At 40.7% G+C, this 20835-nt stretch overlaps 1 long non-coding RNA gene across 1 annotated transcript; it reads right to left on the bottom strand.

Moving 5' to 3' along the window:
- Window positions 1-17368: 17368 nt before the first annotated feature.
- On the bottom strand, window positions 17369-19422 carry LOC135255189 (uncharacterized). Its single transcript, XR_010330110.1, has 3 exons — window positions 18413-19422; window positions 18216-18251; window positions 17369-17662 (listed from the first exon to the last, which is right to left on the bottom strand). It is a non-coding gene; the product is annotated as an uncharacterized LOC135255189 (long non-coding RNA).
- Window positions 19423-20835: the final 1413 nt, after the last annotated feature.

Here is a 20835-nt window from a genome sequence, read left to right as displayed (position 1 = left end):
CAGAATTTTTCCTAAATTATATCAAGGATTTATATCTAGACTTCATATTCCAAGATGGATTCAATCCAGAAATATATATTTATCCTAAAACCTAAAACATAAGTTTATTTATCCATAAACTTATGTTTCGTCTGATAATTTATACTGTATGCACATTCAAACCTTGTTTGTGATTCTGCCTGTAACTCCATAGTCCCAGTAGCATTGACACTAGCAGTAGCAGACCGAACAAACCCATGATCAATTCTTGTGGGATTTCTTTGGTCTCTGCAACACATAGTAATGTTAATTTATGTTCATACTATGGTTTTAGGATGGTATATAAATGGGCTAGAAATGGAATAATAAGCATAAAACTATCAAATAAATAGTTGGGAAAAAATATGTTTAAACTGGTTTATCAGTGTGACAAACACGCCTGCCACAGGCCACCGAAGTGGCTTTTCTTTGGGGCCCTCCAGCACAGAGACACAGGGAGAAGATGTTCAAACAGTCCACATTTATTCCACGAGGGTTTGGCAAGATGGTACAGCCAAACGAGCAGATGTTAAACCCTGTCATGACAGAGAGCCTCCTGGTGTGGGTGGGGATGGCAGATTTAACCTGTGCGCAGTGATTACCTCACTACGCACAGGTGCAGCCACTCCTGTTCCCGGGTCCAATTAGACCTGGCCAATTATCTAATTCTCAACCAATTATCCAATTGGCCAGGTCCAATTAGCTTGACCCAGGGCAGGTGTGGCTGCTTAAACCAGCCATCCCCACACCACATACCCCCAACGCCAAACTGAGGCCAGGGAGACTCACTGGCCGAAGCCTACCCCCCCACCCCCAAAGCCAAAGACAACCAACAAAAACAAAAACACTCCAAACACGCAAAAAATTTTTTTAAAAGTCAGGGTGGGTGGCCCCGGAACAGTCCAGTACATGCGGTGACCCTCCTTCGGACGACAAGGCAGCCCTTCTTCCTCCTCCCTCCTGGAGCACGGGAAGTCCTGGGCTGCTCTGTTGGCTGGTGGGGGCGTCACCGGCTTGGGCTGTTCCAGGGGCTGTGGTGGGGTGGCTGGGCTGGTGGGCTGGTGGACTGGCCTTGTGGTGCTGGGGACCAGGAACCCTCGTGGCTGTGGTGGCCGCCAGTCGGCTCTGCTGGCGGGCGGCTGCAGGCTTATCCCCTCATGGGCTCCGGGCAAACCAACCAGGCCAAAACAAAGAACGAAAAACAACCAAACGGACGAGAAAGGAAGCAAAACGGCGCGGCCACCGCTCGTGCGCCGCCCGTGGCTGACCCGCCTTCCCGGCCAAGTCCAGCTCACGGCGCGACCACCTCTCGTGCACCGCCCGTCGCTGACCTGCCTCCTCGGCCAGGTGCAGCTCCTCAGCGTCCCAGCTGAGGATTGCCTCCTTCCCTCCCTGGTCATCTTCCGCTCCCCATTCTTGGCCCGGAGGATCCGCCCGAAGCCCTGTCGGGAACACCTCAGCCGCCCCTCGTCCAGTGTGCTTCCTGGCTGGCCCTCCTGTGCCTCTTTGCTGTGCCGGAGGAGCCCCACGTTGGGCGCCACTGTGGCAAACACGCCTGCCACAGGCCACCGAAGTGGCTTTCCTTGGGGCCCTCCAGCACAGAGACACAGGGAGATGATGTTAAAACAGTCCACATTTATTCCACGAGGGTTTGGCAAGATGGTATAGCCAAACGAGCAGATGTTAAACCCTGTCATGACAGAGAGCCTCCTGGTGTGGGTGGGGATGGCAGATTTAACCTGTGCGCAGTGATTACCTCACTACGCACAGGTGCAGCCACTCCTGTTCCCGGGTCCAATTAGACCTGGCCAATTATCTAATTCTCAACCAATTATCCAATTGGCCAGGTCCAATTAGCTTGACCCAGGGCAGGTGTGGCTGCTTAAACCAGCCATCCCCACACCACAATCAGTATAGAATACTGTATATATAATATACAATATAAATACAGTATTCTTATAATAGCACAATTAAGATTCAGAAAAAGGACAACATTTGGATGAAATAAATGAAACTTATCAAGTAGCATGCACAAATGTGACAGTTGCAACATCCACAGGACGATCTTGATTCAGAAAGTTTGTTAGACAGTAGAGATTGAATTTAAGGTGATTCTTACCTTTTCTATGTACCTGAAGGTCAACGGCATTATTGCCTTGCAGTTCCGTCATGTTACGGGAAATTTTGAACTAATGACAACACAGCTGTAGCTGCCAGAATCTCCCATGCGTACCTTTGAAAGGGTAAAAATGACCTCACAAATCCTGCTGTCCCACACTTTAATTTGTACAGCAGTTCCATCCTTATAGAGATGTGTATAGGAGACATCAGTGCTGTCAGCTCTCCAGAAATCTGATACTGTACATGTGAATTCCACATCACTTCCCTCTGTCACTGACGTCTCTTTCAAAGCAATATCTGCAGGGAGGAAACCAGCTACACAGAAAGTCAGAGAAAAACAATATTTTAGATAAAACAAAAAACTTTTTATGCTATATCCTCTGTTTCTCACAATTTGGAATGCTGGATCGAATTCACCTGCCATACTCACTGCTGAAACCACCATTATCAGTTCAAGAGAGTGCAGACAAACACATACTCACCTAGTACCTACACAGTTTATAACAGTGGTAACCAACCCTGTTCCTGGAGATCAACCATCCTGTAGGTTTTCATTTCAACCCAAAATTTGGCACACCTGATTCAACTAATTAGCAGCTTAACAAGATCTCTAGCTGTTGAATGAAGTGTGCTTTGCTAGAATTGGAATTAAAATCTACAGGTAGGTAGAACTCCAGGAATAGGATTGGCTGCCACTGTTTTACAATTTAACAGCAAATTTTTTAAGAGGCCATTGATTTTTGGTTACGTGTGAAGAACCACTGTCAAGTTCTGTTTGCTTACATTCCCCAGGACATCATAAAGGAAATAGCAATGTCAATGGTGTCCTTATCTCAGAGGTCTATACAAATTAAAAGGCCAACTAAATGCATTGTCAATAGCCACTTAGAAATCCTACTGTTAAATTTGAGATAGGTTTCATCAATGATAATAAAATTATATGGTTTAAACAAATTTGTACAATATTATTTGCAATCATTAGGTTTTGAGAAATGTGTCTCCCTACCAGACACTCCTTTCCCTCTCACATCACTCGGTTTGTACTCCGTCTTCGAGTAAACACAGCTATAGTTGCCTGAATCTTCTTTTTTCACACCGTTAATGTAAAACTTGGTGTTAAACTTGTCCTTTTGTGGCTGCTGTTGGGTTCCCAGCCCGTTCTTGCAGAGGTAGATGTTCAGGATATCATTCTCCTTCTCCAAACCGTAGGTGCTACAAACAAATTCTACTTCGTCCCCCACTATTACAAAATCTTTCCCAAAAATTTTTGCAGGATGAATATCATCTGAAATAAGAAAAATCTCTGATCATCCTCTGATCATCCTCTGATGTAGAGAAACCATTTTCATGCAAATATATTTCTGAGTCCCCTGTGAAATGCAGTGTAGGTACGGTAAAAACACATTCAAAAGTAAAGGAGAAAGGACAGTACAACGCACACACAGGACATATACTATTGGGGTGAGCGGAACCAATGCTATCTGTATCTGCAAAGACACTCTGGGTAACTTCACTTAAAAAGACTTACCCGGAGAAAGGCACTGGAGCACATGCATCTTCTTTTAAATATTTATTGTGCAAACACGACCAACGTTTCAACGCTATCTGTATCTGTTCAACCAACAACATTATCCATCCATCCATCATCTATACTCGCTTATCCTGGCTGCTGGATCCCATCCCGGCATGCATTAGCCGAGAGGCAGGAATACACCCTGGACAGGCCGCCAATCTATCGCAGGGCATACACACCATTCACTCACACACTCATACCTATGGGCAGTTTAGGGTCTCAACTTAGCCTATCTGCATTACTTTGGATTGTGGGAGGAAACCAGAGTACCTGGAGGAAACCCACATGGAGAACACACAAACTCCACACAGAATGCCAAGCAGATGTCAGTTTTCTAGCCTAATGTACATTGTCTTTGTTACAATCCTAAAGCATCAAAAACATAATTTAATGCTGTTATACAACTAGTCATGACAGATAATAACATGATTTTTAACAGCTGTATTTCACAAGCAACACTAAGGTAAATAGTTCCATTTAGGTTCACTGCTAACAGTCAGAAAAAAACAACATTGGGGTGTTATTAGCTAGCTAGGTGATCACAAGCCAGCAGCTACTAGCTTATATTCAGGTGATAAACAATAAGGAAGTATTAGGAGTGGGTAATGCATTTAAATTATACGTTTAATTATATCTGAAAGGTTTGGCAAAACCAGACTTGAGATGGAGCTTTTAAGGCTGCTCTATGTCAAAGTAGCAAAATAAATTGTAAGGGTCAAGAATAGATACTGTGAGGAACAACATTTCAAATATTAATTAGAAACATTTAAATATATGGTCACATCTTATTGTGACAATTACTTATTTCAAATTTAAGACACTTCACCGATGGGAAACATTGGCAACATTTTCTAACAGTTTTATGGAACGGCCATTTAAGTTGGTTTTGCTATTATATATGCATATCTATACATAGTGCTATAGTCACTGACAGTACTGTAGTGGGGACACAGCTGAGACAGCATTGATGGATGACAATAACTTTACATGTCTCTGCAGTTATACCTCAGTTCTCAAAGGTAATGCAAAATTACTTATACTCTCCTCGTGTATGACCTGAGATAGCTATTGCCATGAGACCTGGCTTATATGAAGAATACTGATAATAAGAGAGCATATGAGAAGATACATCTGTGTTGAAAACCTTTCATTCTGCTCTCCATGGTTGTGGATATCGACTGCACACACCCATCAACTAAAAAGAAGCGTTACTATTGCAGCAACAAATGATGCAGATACTGCTAAGAAAAACAATATACAACAAAAAATAAAAAAAAATAAAGAGTGTTAAGTATATACAGGATACACAATGTATTATGCATGAGATTTAATTAACTAAAAATACATCACACATACCTTTTGCATTGATTCTCACCATACTCAGTATCACCACTTAAAAGAGAACTCAGAGTCAATCAAGTCGCAATAAATAAATTGTCATTATTATACATTATGTTTTACAATCGAAATATCAATTAACAAAAAGTTTGATGTTCCAACAATGTAAAGTGTTGCATTAGCAGCTTTTCTTAAGGGATAAATTGACTATACATACACATTGTGAGCAGGAGAAGACGCATGTTTGCTTGGTGGGTATAAGGTGAGAGACTGAAATGCAGTACAAGTCTTAGGACTCTAATGTGGGTAGCTATGATTTGGTGGGTGTGGAACAATGTTTCAACAACCTGTGAACAACTAACTGAAGATAATTATAGTCACACAAACTTTAGTCTGATGAAGCTATGTGCAGTGCCTTCGAAATTATTCATACCCCTTCTATTTCCCCACATTTTGTTACATTACAGCCCTATTCTAAAATTGATTAAATTCATTTTTATTCTTATCAATCTACACACAATACCCCATAATGACAAAGCGAAAACAGGTTTTTAGAATTTTTTGCAAATGAGCATGTAATCAGTTATCAGCTTGCATTTTCTCTGCTGTAATTAAATATTAAATATACTTCTAGAAAGTTCATGTCTGTGACAGTGTTATCCTGAAATGATTAGTCAGTTTCAGCTAATTAAATAGGAGCTTCACATTTCAGTAAATTGAAGATTGAATGGACGTGGCTATTAATATGTATTAACATGTCTTACTATGACATCTTGCCAGGTTATAGGCTCTGACACACCAACATTAAGACATTGTACCCGTGATGAAAAGGGCATATTGATTCCTTCTGTGCTTCTTGTTTTCTTTTCAGCAGTAATACCATTAGTATGAACTGTATTTAGGCCCTGCATATTAGGTGAATTGTATACTCTGGTGATGTCCTCAAGAGTCTTCCAACTGTTCACTGGACTGCATTCCCACCCAGCTAGTTACTACTCCTACTCCAGCTCTGGGTGAATATAATTTGTTTGTCCCTGTCTTCAGACTCTGTACCCCTTAAAACACTCTTACTGTAAAGGGTCTTCCTTTTTAGCCTTCCTCAACTCAGGTCTAGACAACTGCTGCAAAGATCCTAGATCCAGATATGCGGGAATTGCATAAACCTCACTGACAATCAGGGGATGCCCTAAGCTGCTGTAGATACTTGGGAGATGTCCTGGATGACTATTGGGAGCTGGCTCAGTGGCTATTCCTCAGTGGGGGTGAAGGCTATCTTCCTAATCTCCTGCCTTACCTATCTTGGACAACTTCCTGAACAGCAGATCAGCATTGATATTGTTCTTGCTAAGTCTATACTGGACATTAAAATCACATGAGGCTAGAGCAGTAGGTCGCAACTGCCCTGTCACATTGAGCTTGGCTGAGGTAAGTACATATATGAGGGGATTATTGTCAGTACATACTGTAAATTTAGTGCCGCATAGGTAATAATGGAGTTTGTCCACGATGACCCAGTTGAGCGATAGAAACTCTACCTGATGGATGGTGTAGTTCTGTTCTGAGGAACGTAGCTTCTTGCTGATGAATGGTACTGGCCTCAGCCCTGCAGAATGTTCCTGGTATGGGCAGAGATAAGTCCTGTAAAGCGGGCATCTACATGAAGGACATATAGCTTGTTGGGATCTGCAAATGCCAATCCTGGGGTGTGGGTCAGGCAGTGTATGATCTGCTGGAATGTGTCAGTACAGGATTGGTCCTACCTCTCACCAAAGTGTTCAGACATTTTGAGGTAGGTTTTGGTTTTTGGCTGGACTGCAACAGCGGGGCCAGCCCTACAAACGCAAATGTCTGTGTGTGAGTGACTGTGTGAATGATGAAGTTAAACCACTGGTGGGCCGAATTTTGAAGTTGCACCATTAGTCGGCCGGATGAAGTGTGTTCGGTCCAGCCATATACTAGGTTTTGACCTGGTCTTGTTCCTTGACTGTTTAATATCTTTTGACGCTGGGTGAGAGCATTGCCCTTAGTCAGCTCTGTCAGTGGTCAGAGCTGTGGGGTAATTGTGGAGTAAATAAATCTGCGATAGTATCCACAGAACCCAAAAAATGATTGCAGGGTCTTCAGCTCAGTGGGCCAAGGCCATGCGGTGACAGCCTCAACCTTGGCTGGATCAGTTGCAATGTAACACAGCTGACACTGTACCCAACATACTTCACCTTTGGCTGGCAACACTAGCATTTGTTGAAGAAGATTTTCAACCCTGTCTCTTCGATTCAATCCAGCACTCATAGAAGTCTCTCCATTCTTCCATCTCTCCAAAGACTATCAGGTCATTTATGTAAATGAGAACCTCAAGCAGGTCCATGTTCCTGACAGTTTTCTTCATATCTATTGGGAATAGTTCAGTGTACGGTAATCAATAGACATTCTTATACTCACATTCTTCTTCCTAGCTATTACTATAAGACTAGCATAATGACTACGAGACTCCTTAATGATACCTTACTCCAAAAGCTCCTGGAGGTGCCTCCTTACATCATCTATATCAGCTGAAACCAGGCATCGTGACTGCTCATTAAAGGTCTAGTAATGTGTTCCACACATTTGGTTAACCAAACCCAATATATATATATATATAATTGTCAACACGGTCATCATTATTTTTATATTAGTGCAATAGCAATTTGCCTAAATAAACAGACATGAACTAGCTAGCCAGCCAGCTAGCAGTACGATGTAGTCTTGGCTAACTTGCTAACTCAGGATATTATGTACTTATCTGGGTAAATCATGAGAAGCTACCTCTCTCAATCACGCTCGTTATCCACTGGACCATGCACACTGTTTATTGGACCTCTTCAGTTTCTCTTGCAGGGTTTCAATGGCTCTAGCTGGATAGCTGGATCTCTCTCGTGCAAAAATGCCTTGTTTCCTCCTGTTTTTTTGACCGACTTTTGTCCATAATGGCGCCTCATAGAGGTCAGGGCTCTGTGCAGGCCAGTTAAATTCTTCCACACAAAACCATTTATTTGTGGTCCATGCTTTGTGCTCAGGGGGATTGCCATGCTGAAACAGGAAAGGACCTTCCCCAAAGGTGGAAGCACACAATTCACTAGAATGTCATTGTATGCTGTAGCATTAAGATTTCCCTACACTGGAACTAAGGGGCAGAGGCCAAACCATGAAAAACAGCCCCAGACCATTATCCCCCCTCCATCAAACTTCACAGTTGACACTGTACATTTGGGCAGGTTGCATTCTCCTGGCATTCACTAAACCCAGATTCATCCATCAGACTACCAGATAGTGAAGTGTGAGTCATCACTCCAGAGAATGTGTTTCCTCTTCTCCACATTCCAATAACAGTGTGCTTTACACCACTCCAGCCAACGCTTGGAATTGTGCATGGTGAATTTAGGCTTGTGTGTGGCTGCTTGGCTATGGAAACCCATTTCATGAAGCTCCCGAAGAACAGTAGTGAGTGTTGCAACCTAGGACAGACAATTTTTACGTGTTCCGTGCTTCCGCACTTGGCGGCCCCCTTCTGCGAGCTTGTGTGACCTACCGCTTTACGACTGAGCTGTTGTTGCCCCTAGACGTTTACACTTCACAATAACAGCACTTACAGTTGACCAGGGCTGCTCTAGCAGGGCAGAAATTTGATGAACTGACTTGTTGGAAAGATCACATCCTATGACAGTGCCACATTGAAAGTCACTGAGCTCTTCACCATTCTACTGACAATGTTTGTCTATGGAAATTGCATGGCTGTGTGCTTGATTTTATGTTAGCAATGGGAGTGACGCAAGTAGCCGAACCCACTAATTAGAAGGGGTGTCCACACACTTTTGGCCACGTAGTGTAGTTCATCTAACTTAAAGGCCATACTCAACTAACTTAAGTTGCTCTTCCTTCCGGTTGAGAGAACATCGTGCGCATCTGTGTTGCCACTGCTTCTTCTCCCTTGCCGTCCAAGCTCTGTGTGTTTCCTGGTTCTGCATTTCGTGGCAATCGCTAGCTAATATACCATTTTACTCTACAATGCAATTACATCTTCTGGAGCACAAGCTAGCGCATTTGCATTTGTTTTTTTATTTTTTATTTTTTATATGTGCAATCGCCCAGTGATTCAAATCGACCTGCTATCCTGCTTCACCCCTCGGTCTTGATCTACGACCCTGTCTGCATCACCCTTCTGGATGATCGCTTGCCGTGGATTTCTTCCCATGGATTGCTTATCCTGTCTGCCTCACTGCCGCCCCGGACTCTGTAGCTGACGGTCCCCTGCACTGATTGGTATCCGACGCTGCCTGCTGCACCGCCCGGCTCCATTCCAGCGAGTCGGTCTCCGCTCTCTCGCCTGGTCCTCGAGCTGCTAGCTGTGCTAGCCTTCACGGTGAGTACGCTTACTGCTCCCTTGCTGTGCTGACTAGCCGGCTGGTCGTGGGGATCGGTTTAGCCAGGTTCATTGCGGTCGTCTTACCAGCTGTGTTACCAGTCTGCTCTGGTCCACCTGTCTGGGAAAGTCGGACCTTCACTAACGTTAGCTAGCCAGCTGCCGCTAGCCTGCTATGCTACAGCTGTTGACACAGTCACTTCTTTTTGGTTTTCTTACACTACTGTTGCTATTGAACACCCGCAACTACGACCGGATTTATCACCCCCAGGTTTCATTGACAATGTTACAATACAGCCCTTCGCAACTGCTCACTTTCAATTCTCGATACACTGTTGACTCACTCGCCTTCCTCCGGTGCAAAAACCATGGCATGCTTCACACCCGATACCTCCACAGGGGGCGTCGTTGTAACATCCACGCCGCCACTACAACATCAGCACAATCTATACCATCCATTTGGACTATGCAACGACACGAGGAATCAGCACCTGCCTTGTGGATTATTCTGTTTTGCGTTCATTTCCCACAGCCCCTCCGGTAGCCAAACAGTCAATTCGCCATGCCAACTTTGCTTTGCTGAACATTCGCTCCATTAACAACAAATTCCCGCTGATCCATGAACTTGTTATTAACAATAAACTGGACTTTCTTTTTTTGTGTGAGACCTGGCAGCAGCCAGGTGTCTTTTTCTCATTAAATCAAGCCACGCCCCGAGGTTCTAACTACTTTTGCAAACCCTGCCCCTCTGAAAGGGGTGGCGGCCTTGCAATAATTTTTCATGTTTATTTCACCCCATTCAAAGTCTCCCTCCCGGTTTCTGTTACATCTTTTGAATACATTGCATTTAAATTACACAATGTTATTGCTGTTCTTATCTATCGCCCCCCTAAACCAAATCAAATTTTTCTGTCTGAATTAACTGAACTACTCTCATCTGCCTGTTCCCTGTCTTCCCGTCTACTGCTACTGGGCGACTTCAACACCCATGTCGACTCCACTCAGTGTACCCCTGCCTCTAACCTCAATGTAGTCTTGGACTGTTTCAACCTTACTCAACATGTACACCTCCCCACACACTCCAAGGGCCACACTCTAGACCTTGTCTGTTCTACCAGGTCTCAACATCTCAAACCTCTGTTCACTTTGTCTGATCATAGACTGATTCATTTTCTCTTGTCCACCCCTGCCCCTCAGCCCAAAACAGTCACAAACTATATCCTTCCGGACCACCAACTCCATAAACCCTGCCCGCTTTGCTGCTTCAATCACATCTGCCCTACCACTTGACCGCACTGTACACTCCCCAGAAGAGTTCGCAATTCAGCTGTCCACCACACTATCCAGTACCCTTAACTCTTTTGCCCCCCACAGAACTAAGCTGGTCACTTTTGCCACTCCATTCCCCTGGTTTACCCCCGAAATTTGTGCCATGAAACAGACCGGCCATCGCCTGGAGCGCCTCCACAAAAAATCTGGTCTTACTGTCCATGCCCAAGCCCACCAACTCCACATTCAGACATACAGAGATGCCCTTATCGCTGCCTGATCCTCTCACTGTTCCAACATAATCCAATACTCCAACGGAAACCCCCATACCCTCTTCTCCACTGTTAACAAACTTCTCAACCCCCCTGTAAATATCACTACATCTGGCTCCCCATCACTCTGCAACTCCTTCCTAGAGTTCTTCCACACCAACATACACCAAACTCTCACCTCATCTACACCCCCTTTAGATGAACCACTCCCTACTACTGCTGCCACCGCAACTTCTCCCCCCTCCCCCGATTTTACCTTCACCCAGATTGACAGTGCCTCACTCACCAAACTCATTTCCTCTGCCAGATCCACCACCTGCTCATTAGATCCCACCCCCACTGCCCTGTTTAAAGCCTGCCTCCCTACTCTCTGCCCTTACTTCACTAAGCTCATTAACCTGTCCCTGACCCACTGTGCTGTCCCTTCCATCTTCAAAACTGGTGCCGTCACCCCAATCCTTAAAAAACTTGGCCTGGTTTTTTAAACTCCTGGAAAAAAGTTATTGCTTCCCAGCTCCGTTCATACATGTCCGACAATAACCTCTTTGAGCTCCTTCAGTCCGGCTTTCAACCCCATCACAGCACAGAAACACAGAAAATGACCTCCTCTTATACTCTGACTCTGGTGCATATAGCATACTCATCCTCCTGGACCTCTCTGCCACTTTTGACACAGTAAACCACAACATCCTCCTCACCCATCTGTCTCACCTAGGCATCACTGGCCCATCTCTCAACTGGTTTCACTCATACCTCACAAATAGGTCAGAATTCATATCTCTCCATGGTCACACCTCAGATCTTGCTACTGTCACACAGAGTGTCCCACAAGGTTGTGTTCTTGGTCCCCTCCTCTACATCATCTTAATGCTTCCCCTTGGTCCCATCCTCCACAGTTTTGGTCTCAATTTTCACTTCTATGCAGATGACACCCAAATCTATATCAGCGCTACATCCACTAATCAGCCACCCACTGCCATCATTGAAAACTGTCTGACACACGTCAAATCCTGGATGCAACACAATTTTCTTAAACTCAACTGTGAAAAAACTGAAATCATTCCCATCGGACCAAAACCCCAACGCACAAAACTACAAAACTTCTCCCTCACCATTGACGGTACCCCTGTCTCCACCTCCCCCCTGGTCCGCAACCTCGGTGTCATACTCGATCCATCCCTCTCCTTTGAAAAGCACATCAATAACACTGTCAAGGTTTTATTCTTCCATCTACGCAATATCTCCAGACTCAGAGCCTCTCTCACCCATGCCGATGCAGAATAACTCATTAACGCATTCATTTCCAGCAGACTGGACTACTGCAATGCACTCCTCACTGGTCTTCCTTCCTGCCTCCTACACAAACTGCAATTGGTTCAGAACTCAACTACAAGAATACTGTACCACACATCCTCCCAGTCTTACATCACCCCAATCTTGAAAGATTTACACTGGCTCCCAATCACATCACGCATCACATTCAAACTCCTCCTCCTAGTTTGCAAATCCCTAAATGGCCTCGCACCCACTTACCTCTCTGATCTCCTGCTCCCCTACCAGCCACCCAGACAGTTACGTTCATCCACTGCCGGCCTCCTCACCACCATCCCCTCTCAGCACCGTTCTTTTGGCGACTGCGCCTTTTCAGTTGCCACCCCCAAACTCTGGAATGCCCTCCCCCCTGACATCCGTCACTCACCTCCTTCAAATCTAGTCTTAAAACCCACCTCTTTTCCCTAGCCTTCCCTTGATGTTTGTCTACCTCCTCTCACACTGCACCACTAGTTCCACTGTATTTTCTGTTTCTTTTTGTTTTTTTTTGTTTTTTTTCTGAATTGTATGATTCACTGTATGTATGTATGTACCATGTTTTGTAAAGTGTCTTTGAGACCATGAAAAGCGCTATATAAAATAAATGTATTATTATTATTATTATTATTATTATTATTATTATTATTATTATTATTATTATTATTAAGTAAAGTCGAATATCATAACTTTGGGTATAACTTTTTGCCAGCTTCACTTTGAATATGAACAATGTGTTAAACTAGATAATAAAGTTATCGAGCTAACAACTCTTAATACCGAAAATAAACACTAAACAGTTTTCTCTCTAGCTACTCCAACATGCTCTTTTTGGGAGGAAAAACTCCTTATTTTTGCCTTACGGTCCTCCAGATAAGCGAGATGGTAGATATAGTTAACATTTAAAATGTCACTGAACATATATGCTATGCTCAGCATTGCATTTAACAAATTATTATACTAATTAATTGATTAGTTTTCTGTAAAGCTACATGTATGCAACTTCACAAACTGCAGTCATAAGCCCCTATATCAGAATTCAGAAAAAGACAAAAAAAACAGGCACTACACCGGAGAAGACACCAGTCATCTACCTAGCCATAATTACATTTTCATTTTTTTAATGTCCCCATAGTGTATAATACAGCGTTGCAGCCACAGTTTAATTTCTTTAAGCCAGGAACATAGTACATACAGTTTTATATTGCCCTTCAAGAGTTTCAAAAGCATAAACTCATGATGCTGTATAAATTCTGTAATCATCAAGACAATAAAAAAGACAACCTGGGTAAATAGCTATATTTGAGAAAAGCTGAATATCACAAAAATAATGAAAAAACTCAATATGGTTCCTTACCTACTTTATGCTAATATAGGTCTATATCCCACTCTGATCATGTTAAAACAATCTTAAGACAAAATATTTTATTTAAAATGCAAACGTAGAGATCATAGAAACAAACAGCAGTTGCCCTGTCCAATACATTCATAATCAATGCTAAATTCCCCCTTTGGTTGGGTTCATTGGCCTGTGAAGGAAAGTCAGGCATTTAATTTATTAAGTAATTATTAAGGTTAAAAACACCGATGAAATTAAAAAAATAAATACACTAACTCACCATAGATCATCTTGTTATTTTATATACACTAAACCTTTGAAGCCGAATGAACAACAAGAACAATTGAAAATGATAATGTAACAGTGCAAATCCCTAGCGCCATAGTTGTGCATAATACCTTGCATGCGCATTGTATGACATGCCCAGAAATAACTTACTTAAATAAATAAAAAAACAGTGAAATTTTACTTAAATATGCCAGTTCATTACTTTGTTGTTGTTGTACATAATAATTAGGCATTGGCAGGATCATATAATTATTTTTTAAGCTCCCTGAAAACCTTTGTAGATGAGTAAATGAAACCAATGAATTACTTTCAGGTCAAATATTGTATAATCATTAACATGCTTTTTTCTACAGGTGAAAAATAATGAGAAATGTGAAAAGCAAAAAAAATATATAGGCATAAACAGACATTGTTACTAAAATGTATTATTATAAGTCTAAACAACAGTATCTCTTCACCCTTTTTGTGCGTAAACGCTAATTCTAGGACTTCAATGTTACAGCTGAGACCAAACAAACCATTCATGCTTGTAAAGTTAAAATTAGACACCTCACTGTCGAAAACAAGGCATTCATCTTTATAAAAGTGTTTCACAAATAACTCATTACCTTTTTCAATTTCAGTATCACATGGTCATAGAACTTCACTGTCACACACTCTGCAGACAAAACAAAAACACAGTTGTGCAAATAAAAACAGTCGTGGATATTTTGACAAAATAGATAGTGGATGTGTTAGTCTCACCTTTCATTAACCTCTCCTCTCTGTCCTGTATTAAAAAATTAGACACATACAGCTCAGAATGAGGGCATACAACAAAGACATTTAGGTTTCTAAAATATTACTCAGATAAGTACATACCTATGCACTCTTCAATTTCAGCGTATCCAACCAAGTCATCAAGAACCTCACTGTCATACACACAGTGCAGACAAAACAACAAACAAAAAAAAAACATTGCTGCTGTAAATACACTGTTTGTTGTGCAAATAAAAACAGCCATGTGGATATCTTGGCAAATGAGATTGTCACCTTTGATTGGCATCTCCCCTCTGTTCTGTATTAGAAAAAAATGATACCAAACAGCTCAGATTTAGGGCATAAAACAAAGACATTCATGTTTCCTAAAATGTATTACAATCAACAACATACCTCCACACTCATCAACTTCAGCATATTCAACGAAGTCGTCCAAAACTTCACTGTCATATACACAGTTCAGACAAAACAAACACATGTAAACAAACACAAATTAAATATCCAAGTCTATCCAAGCATTTCAGAATCATTCAAAAATATTTAATGGTCCAACATATCTGCATAATTTATAGTATGGCAGTTTGACAGGATCCTAATCTTTTTAATTACAGAGAGGCATAATTAATACTTGCACTTACACAAATCAAACACACTTGAAGTTCATTATCACAAAGGGAACATATAAATACTTCTTATATCAATACTGTACCTTTCGGTGCACTTTTTGCATGCTGCTGTGAAGGGGAAAAAAGATATTTTAAATATTCAGAAATCATAGAACCTCAGCTATATCAGCTTGTGCTATTATCATTATTATCAATGTATACACATAATACATATAAATTAAACAAAAAATAAGAACACTAAATTTCAAGGAATACCAGGAATGTTAATATATTGAGAGCTTTGAATTATTGTGTTCTCAGCAGAATTGTTGTATTTCACAATTTATGTTGATATCCATATAAGTTATTAACATATGAATACTTTATAATACACCACAAATAAAAACTTAAATCACTTTTTAAGCCTAGTAACAATGAGATGTAAAGCAAAAATATTTTTGAAACCTGACTTTAAAATCACATATATTCTCCAGATCAAATCCAATAATCATGTTTTCAATATGCCAGAATATTCTCTAAATTATATCAAGGATTTATATTTAGAATGGCTATTCCAAGATGGATTCCTTTATTAAATATGTATTTTTTCTAAAACTTCGTTATGTTTGGTCTGATGTCTCATATGCACATATCCAAACCTTGTTTGAAATGTAGCCTGGAATACCATAGTCCCAGTAGCATTGGCACTATCAGTAGCAAAATGACCAAACCCACCATCACTTCCTGTATGCCCCCTGCAACACATATTAAGGTACATTCATGTTCATACAGTGGTTCTAAGTACTTAAATGGGCTGGAATGGGATAATGGCATAAGCATAATACTGAAAAATCAATAGTTGGAAAAATATTTTGAAAAGGTTTATCAGTATACAATACTGTATATATTATATGGTATATAAATGTAGTGTCCTTATAAAAGCACACTTGCAAACGTAATGAATTTGGTTGAAACGAATGAAACTCCTCAAGTATCATGCACACAGGTGACGGTTGCAACATCCATAAAATGATCTTAATTCAGAGGTTTTTAGACAGTTGAGATTGAATTTAAGGTGATTCTTACCTTTTTCATGTACCTGAAGGTCAATGGCATTATTGCCATGCGGTTTTGTCATGTTACGGGAAATCAATTTTGAACTAATGACAACACAGCTGTAGCTGCCAGAATCTCCCACGTGTACCTTTGAAAGGGTAAAAATGACCTCACGAATTCTGCTGTTCCACACTTTAATTTGTACAGCAGTTCCATCCTTATAGAGATGTGTATAGGAGACATCAGAGCTGTCAGCTCTCCAGATATCTGATACTGTACATGTGAATTCCACATCATTTCCCTCCGTCACTGACGTCTCTTTCAAAGCAATATCTGCAGGGAGGAAACCAGCTACACGGAAAGTCAGAGAAAAACAATATTTTAGATAAAACAAAAAACTTTTTATGCTATATCCTCTGTTTCTCACAATTTGGAATGCTGGATCGAATTCACCTGCCATACTCACTGCTGAAACCACCATTATCAGTTCAAGAGAGTGCAGACAAACACATACTCACCTAGTACCTACACAGTGTATAACAGTGGTAACCAACCCTGTTCCTGGAGATCAACCATCCTGTAGGTTTTCATTTCAACCCTAATTTGGCACACCTGATTCAACTAATTAGCAGTTAACAAGATCTCTAGCTGTTGAATGACGTGTGCTTTGTTAGAATTGGAATGAAAATCTAGGTAGAACTCCAGGAACAGGATTGGCTGTCACTGGTTCACAATTTAACAACAGATTTTTTAAGAGGCCATTGATTTTTGGTTATGTGTGAAGAACCACTGTCAAGTTCTGTTTGTTTACATTCCCCAGGACATCATAAAGGAAATAACAATGGCAATGGTGTCCTTATCTCAGAGGTCTATACAAACTAAAAGGCCAACTAAATGCACTGTCAATAGCCACTTAGAAATCCTCTTGTCAAATTTGAGATTTGAGATTTGAGGTTTCATCAATGATAATAAAATTATATGGTTTGCAATCATTAGGTTTTGAGAAATGTATGTCCCTACCAGACACTTGGAGAAAGACAGAGGTATCTCCTTTCCCTCTCACATCACTCGGTTTGTACTTTGTCTTCGAGTAAACACAGCTATAGTTGCCTGAATCTTCTTTTTTCACATCGTTAATGTAAAACTTGGTTTTTAAGTTGTCCTTTTGTAGCTGCTGTTGGGTTCCCAGCCCGTTCTTACAGAGGTAGATGTTCAGGATATCATTCTCCTTCTCCAAACCATAGGTGCTACAAACAAATTCTACTTCGTCCCCCACTATTGCAAAATTTTTCCCAAAAATTTTTGCAGGATGAATATCGCCTTTAATAAAAAATTTTAAAAGAATCTGTAATGTAGTAGAACAATTCTAATACAAATGCTAATGTGAAACAAGAAAAGGTAAAGGGACATTCAAAAGTAAAGGACGAAGGACAGTACAGGACAAACAGGAGATACACTATAGGGGTGTTCAGAACCAACACTATCTGTATCTGGTCCATCGACAACATTATTACATTATCTGTTTGTGTATTTAGATAGAAAACTAGATGTTGTGGAAATGAGAGGAGATAACAAAATGAATTAAGTGTGTCAAGAAGAGATACTATGAGGAATGGTCTTTGAACTATTCATTTCAAATTGATGGTCTTATCTTTGTGTACCAAGTCATTATAACAAATTAAAAAATAATATTCACTGATGGGAAACATTGGTAACATTTCAGCCTCAAATGTTTGCCTCTGTCATATGCAATACAATATGTGATCCTAGCCTACTTTAAAAGTAACAAAGACAGTGTAAAAATATATACAAGATAAATAGTGTAATGGAATATTTCAGATATTATGTAAATTAAAAAATGTACCACACATACCTTTAGCATTTATTTTCAGCATACTCAGTATTCCCACTTAAAAAGAGAGCTCAATGTCAGCCAAATCACAGTAAATAAATAATTATTATTTATTGTATTTCAAAATTTAAATTTAAATTATCAAAATGTTGGACATTCCAAAAATGTACATTATTGCAATTGCTGCTATTCTTAAGAGATAAATTAACTATACGTACAGATTGTGAGTAGGAAGAGACCCATGTTTTCTTGGTAGGTGTAAGGTGAGAGATTGCAATGCAGTACAAGTCGTAGGGCTCTAGAGTAGGTAACTAAAATTATTTAGTGGGTGTGGAACAATGGTTCAACAGCATGAGAGTACAACCCATAAAAATAGTCACTTGTAGCCTCATGCTTGATGGAAATTTTTAAAGCTATTAATGACCACATGTATTGCAGCTGAGAATCAGAAGAATCAGAATCTTAAGCCCACGGTCATTTCATTTATCTCTCTCCTGTACTGAGTTATTTGATAGATAGGTAAATAAATAAATTCTATTTTAATGTACATTTCCATAAACAGTAGATTGAAAGGATTTTGCTCTTTCCAAATGATTAAACTCAAATGTTCATTCACTGTGAGTTTGGGCTGTACCCCAGCCATGTACTCTATTTGCTTGTGCAGTAAGCCTGACCTTGCAGAAAAAAAAATTGAACATCAAAGGAATAATATTATAAATCACTGAGATAGAGATCACAAAGGTTGAATAAGATATGTCACTCTTGGCAAGTTGCTGTGAAACAGGTTCTTTCAGACCGTGGCCTATCATTGAGAATAAAAGTGATTTCAAAACACCAAATAAAAGTATGATATTGTCCGATTTAAAGAAATTCAACATATATTCTTGGAGTTAACATGAATGTGTGACCTCATGACATCTTGCCATCTTGTAATAAAAATGAGCAGTAACAGCAGGCTGACCTTATCCAGCCTCTGTACTGATTAAAAGATATTGTAGTCTTGATGAGAAGGGCATATCGCTTCCTCCATCACTTCTGTTTTCTTTTCAGCAGTCATAGCGCTATTTAGGCCCGGTACATTAGGTGCATTGCCACCAAGCTAGTTTCAGCTCCTCCCACCTCTGGGTAGTCCTATGCAGAATATCATTTGTTTGTCCCTGTTTTCAGGCTCTGTACCTAACACTCAACCCTTGTGTTTGGTTTGTGTCAAATTGACCCGTTTTACCCTTTTAGTAATAGAAGAATGACACTTCAGAGGTATTTCATGATCAGTGCCTAAATTTGGTTCTTGTTCTGTGTTTCTATGTGTTGTATATGGTTTCTTTGAATATAATAATTGATAATGTCAGTTCAAAACCATAAATATCAATATTCAACTGCATGAAACCCCTAGTTTAATTTAATTTGTTTTACAGACAAACACAATTTACTCCCCCATGGCTTCATTACAGTGAATTTTTAATGTCACATTTTCATCACAAAAAAATGAATGACATTGATGATATGATTCATTGTTAAATGCAAAAGATAGCATAGATAAATAGCAACCATTGACCATATAGTTGTATTTTTATATAATTTCTAATGATAATTTCACTTATAATTTCACAACTGTAAAAGTGAGTGCAAATGGATGGCCATCTCAATACCAATGGTATGAGTGAAAGTGCTCTGTCATCACTCAAAGTGGGGGAAGACCTCAATCCCATTACCCTTGGCAAGGCCATGTATCCCCTCCCCCCCATATCTCACCACCAACTTCCTCGATCTTCATGGGGGTGGATCTACACATATCTTCAGGCTTTTTGAATATGAGCGAGGCAGGGTTGTGTCACTGTGTTGACTAGCTGCACAGAAGTACACAGCGCTGTCTTCCTCTGTCAGAGTCTTCATTATGAAAGAGCCATAGAAAGCTGACGGTTTTCTAATCTCAAATCGCATTTTTGTCTTGAAGTCCTTCTCAAATTCAGCTTCAGTGTTTGTGAAAATGTAAGCTATTAGCTGAAATCCTTTTCCCAGTTGCTGTTGGTACCAGTACATGTAGTCAAGATTATTGTCATTTTGAGAGCAAGAGATATTCAGCTGACCCCCTGGGTTTGCGATGACCTGGAGAGGAGTCTGATGCACATCTGCACTCCAGCCGAACCCTGTAAAGCAAAAAATTGTGAGGTGGTTAAACATTTAAATAATTTTTTTAAATGTATATTTTAAATCACAAGTGTCTTCAAATAAACAACTAGTACACTCAGATGTCGTGTTTAAGCAAGCAGAACATTGAAGACTTAAAGTTAGGGTTTCCTCCTAGAATAATCGTACGATTCTGCACTAAAGGAACAATGTGTAATGCGAGAATACTTATGCAACAGAAGAAAAGGAAGGGAAGTAGACGCTGTGCCTGTTCCATCTTTTCTGGTGTGGGTGATCTTGTTACTGGGGTGTGTTCGGAGTGTCATAAAGACACACAGATGGCTGTCTCTACCGTTACTGAACAGGAAAACCACAGGCACATTTATTGCTCATGTTTCTCCCTACAGGCCTGACAATGTTGTGCGATTTCTTCGAATTGCCTGTTACAAATATGCGCTGCGGTAAATTAGTCACTGTGGTCACTCACTGCACAGAAACAGAATGCAGCGTCTTC

This window comes from Anguilla rostrata, chromosome 5 (genome assembly GCF_018555375.3).
Source record: "Anguilla rostrata isolate EN2019 chromosome 5, ASM1855537v3, whole genome shotgun sequence".
Lineage (NCBI taxonomy): Eukaryota > Metazoa > Chordata > Actinopteri > Anguilliformes > Anguillidae > Anguilla > Anguilla rostrata.
This window is presented reverse-complemented; position numbering and strand designations above follow the sequence as displayed.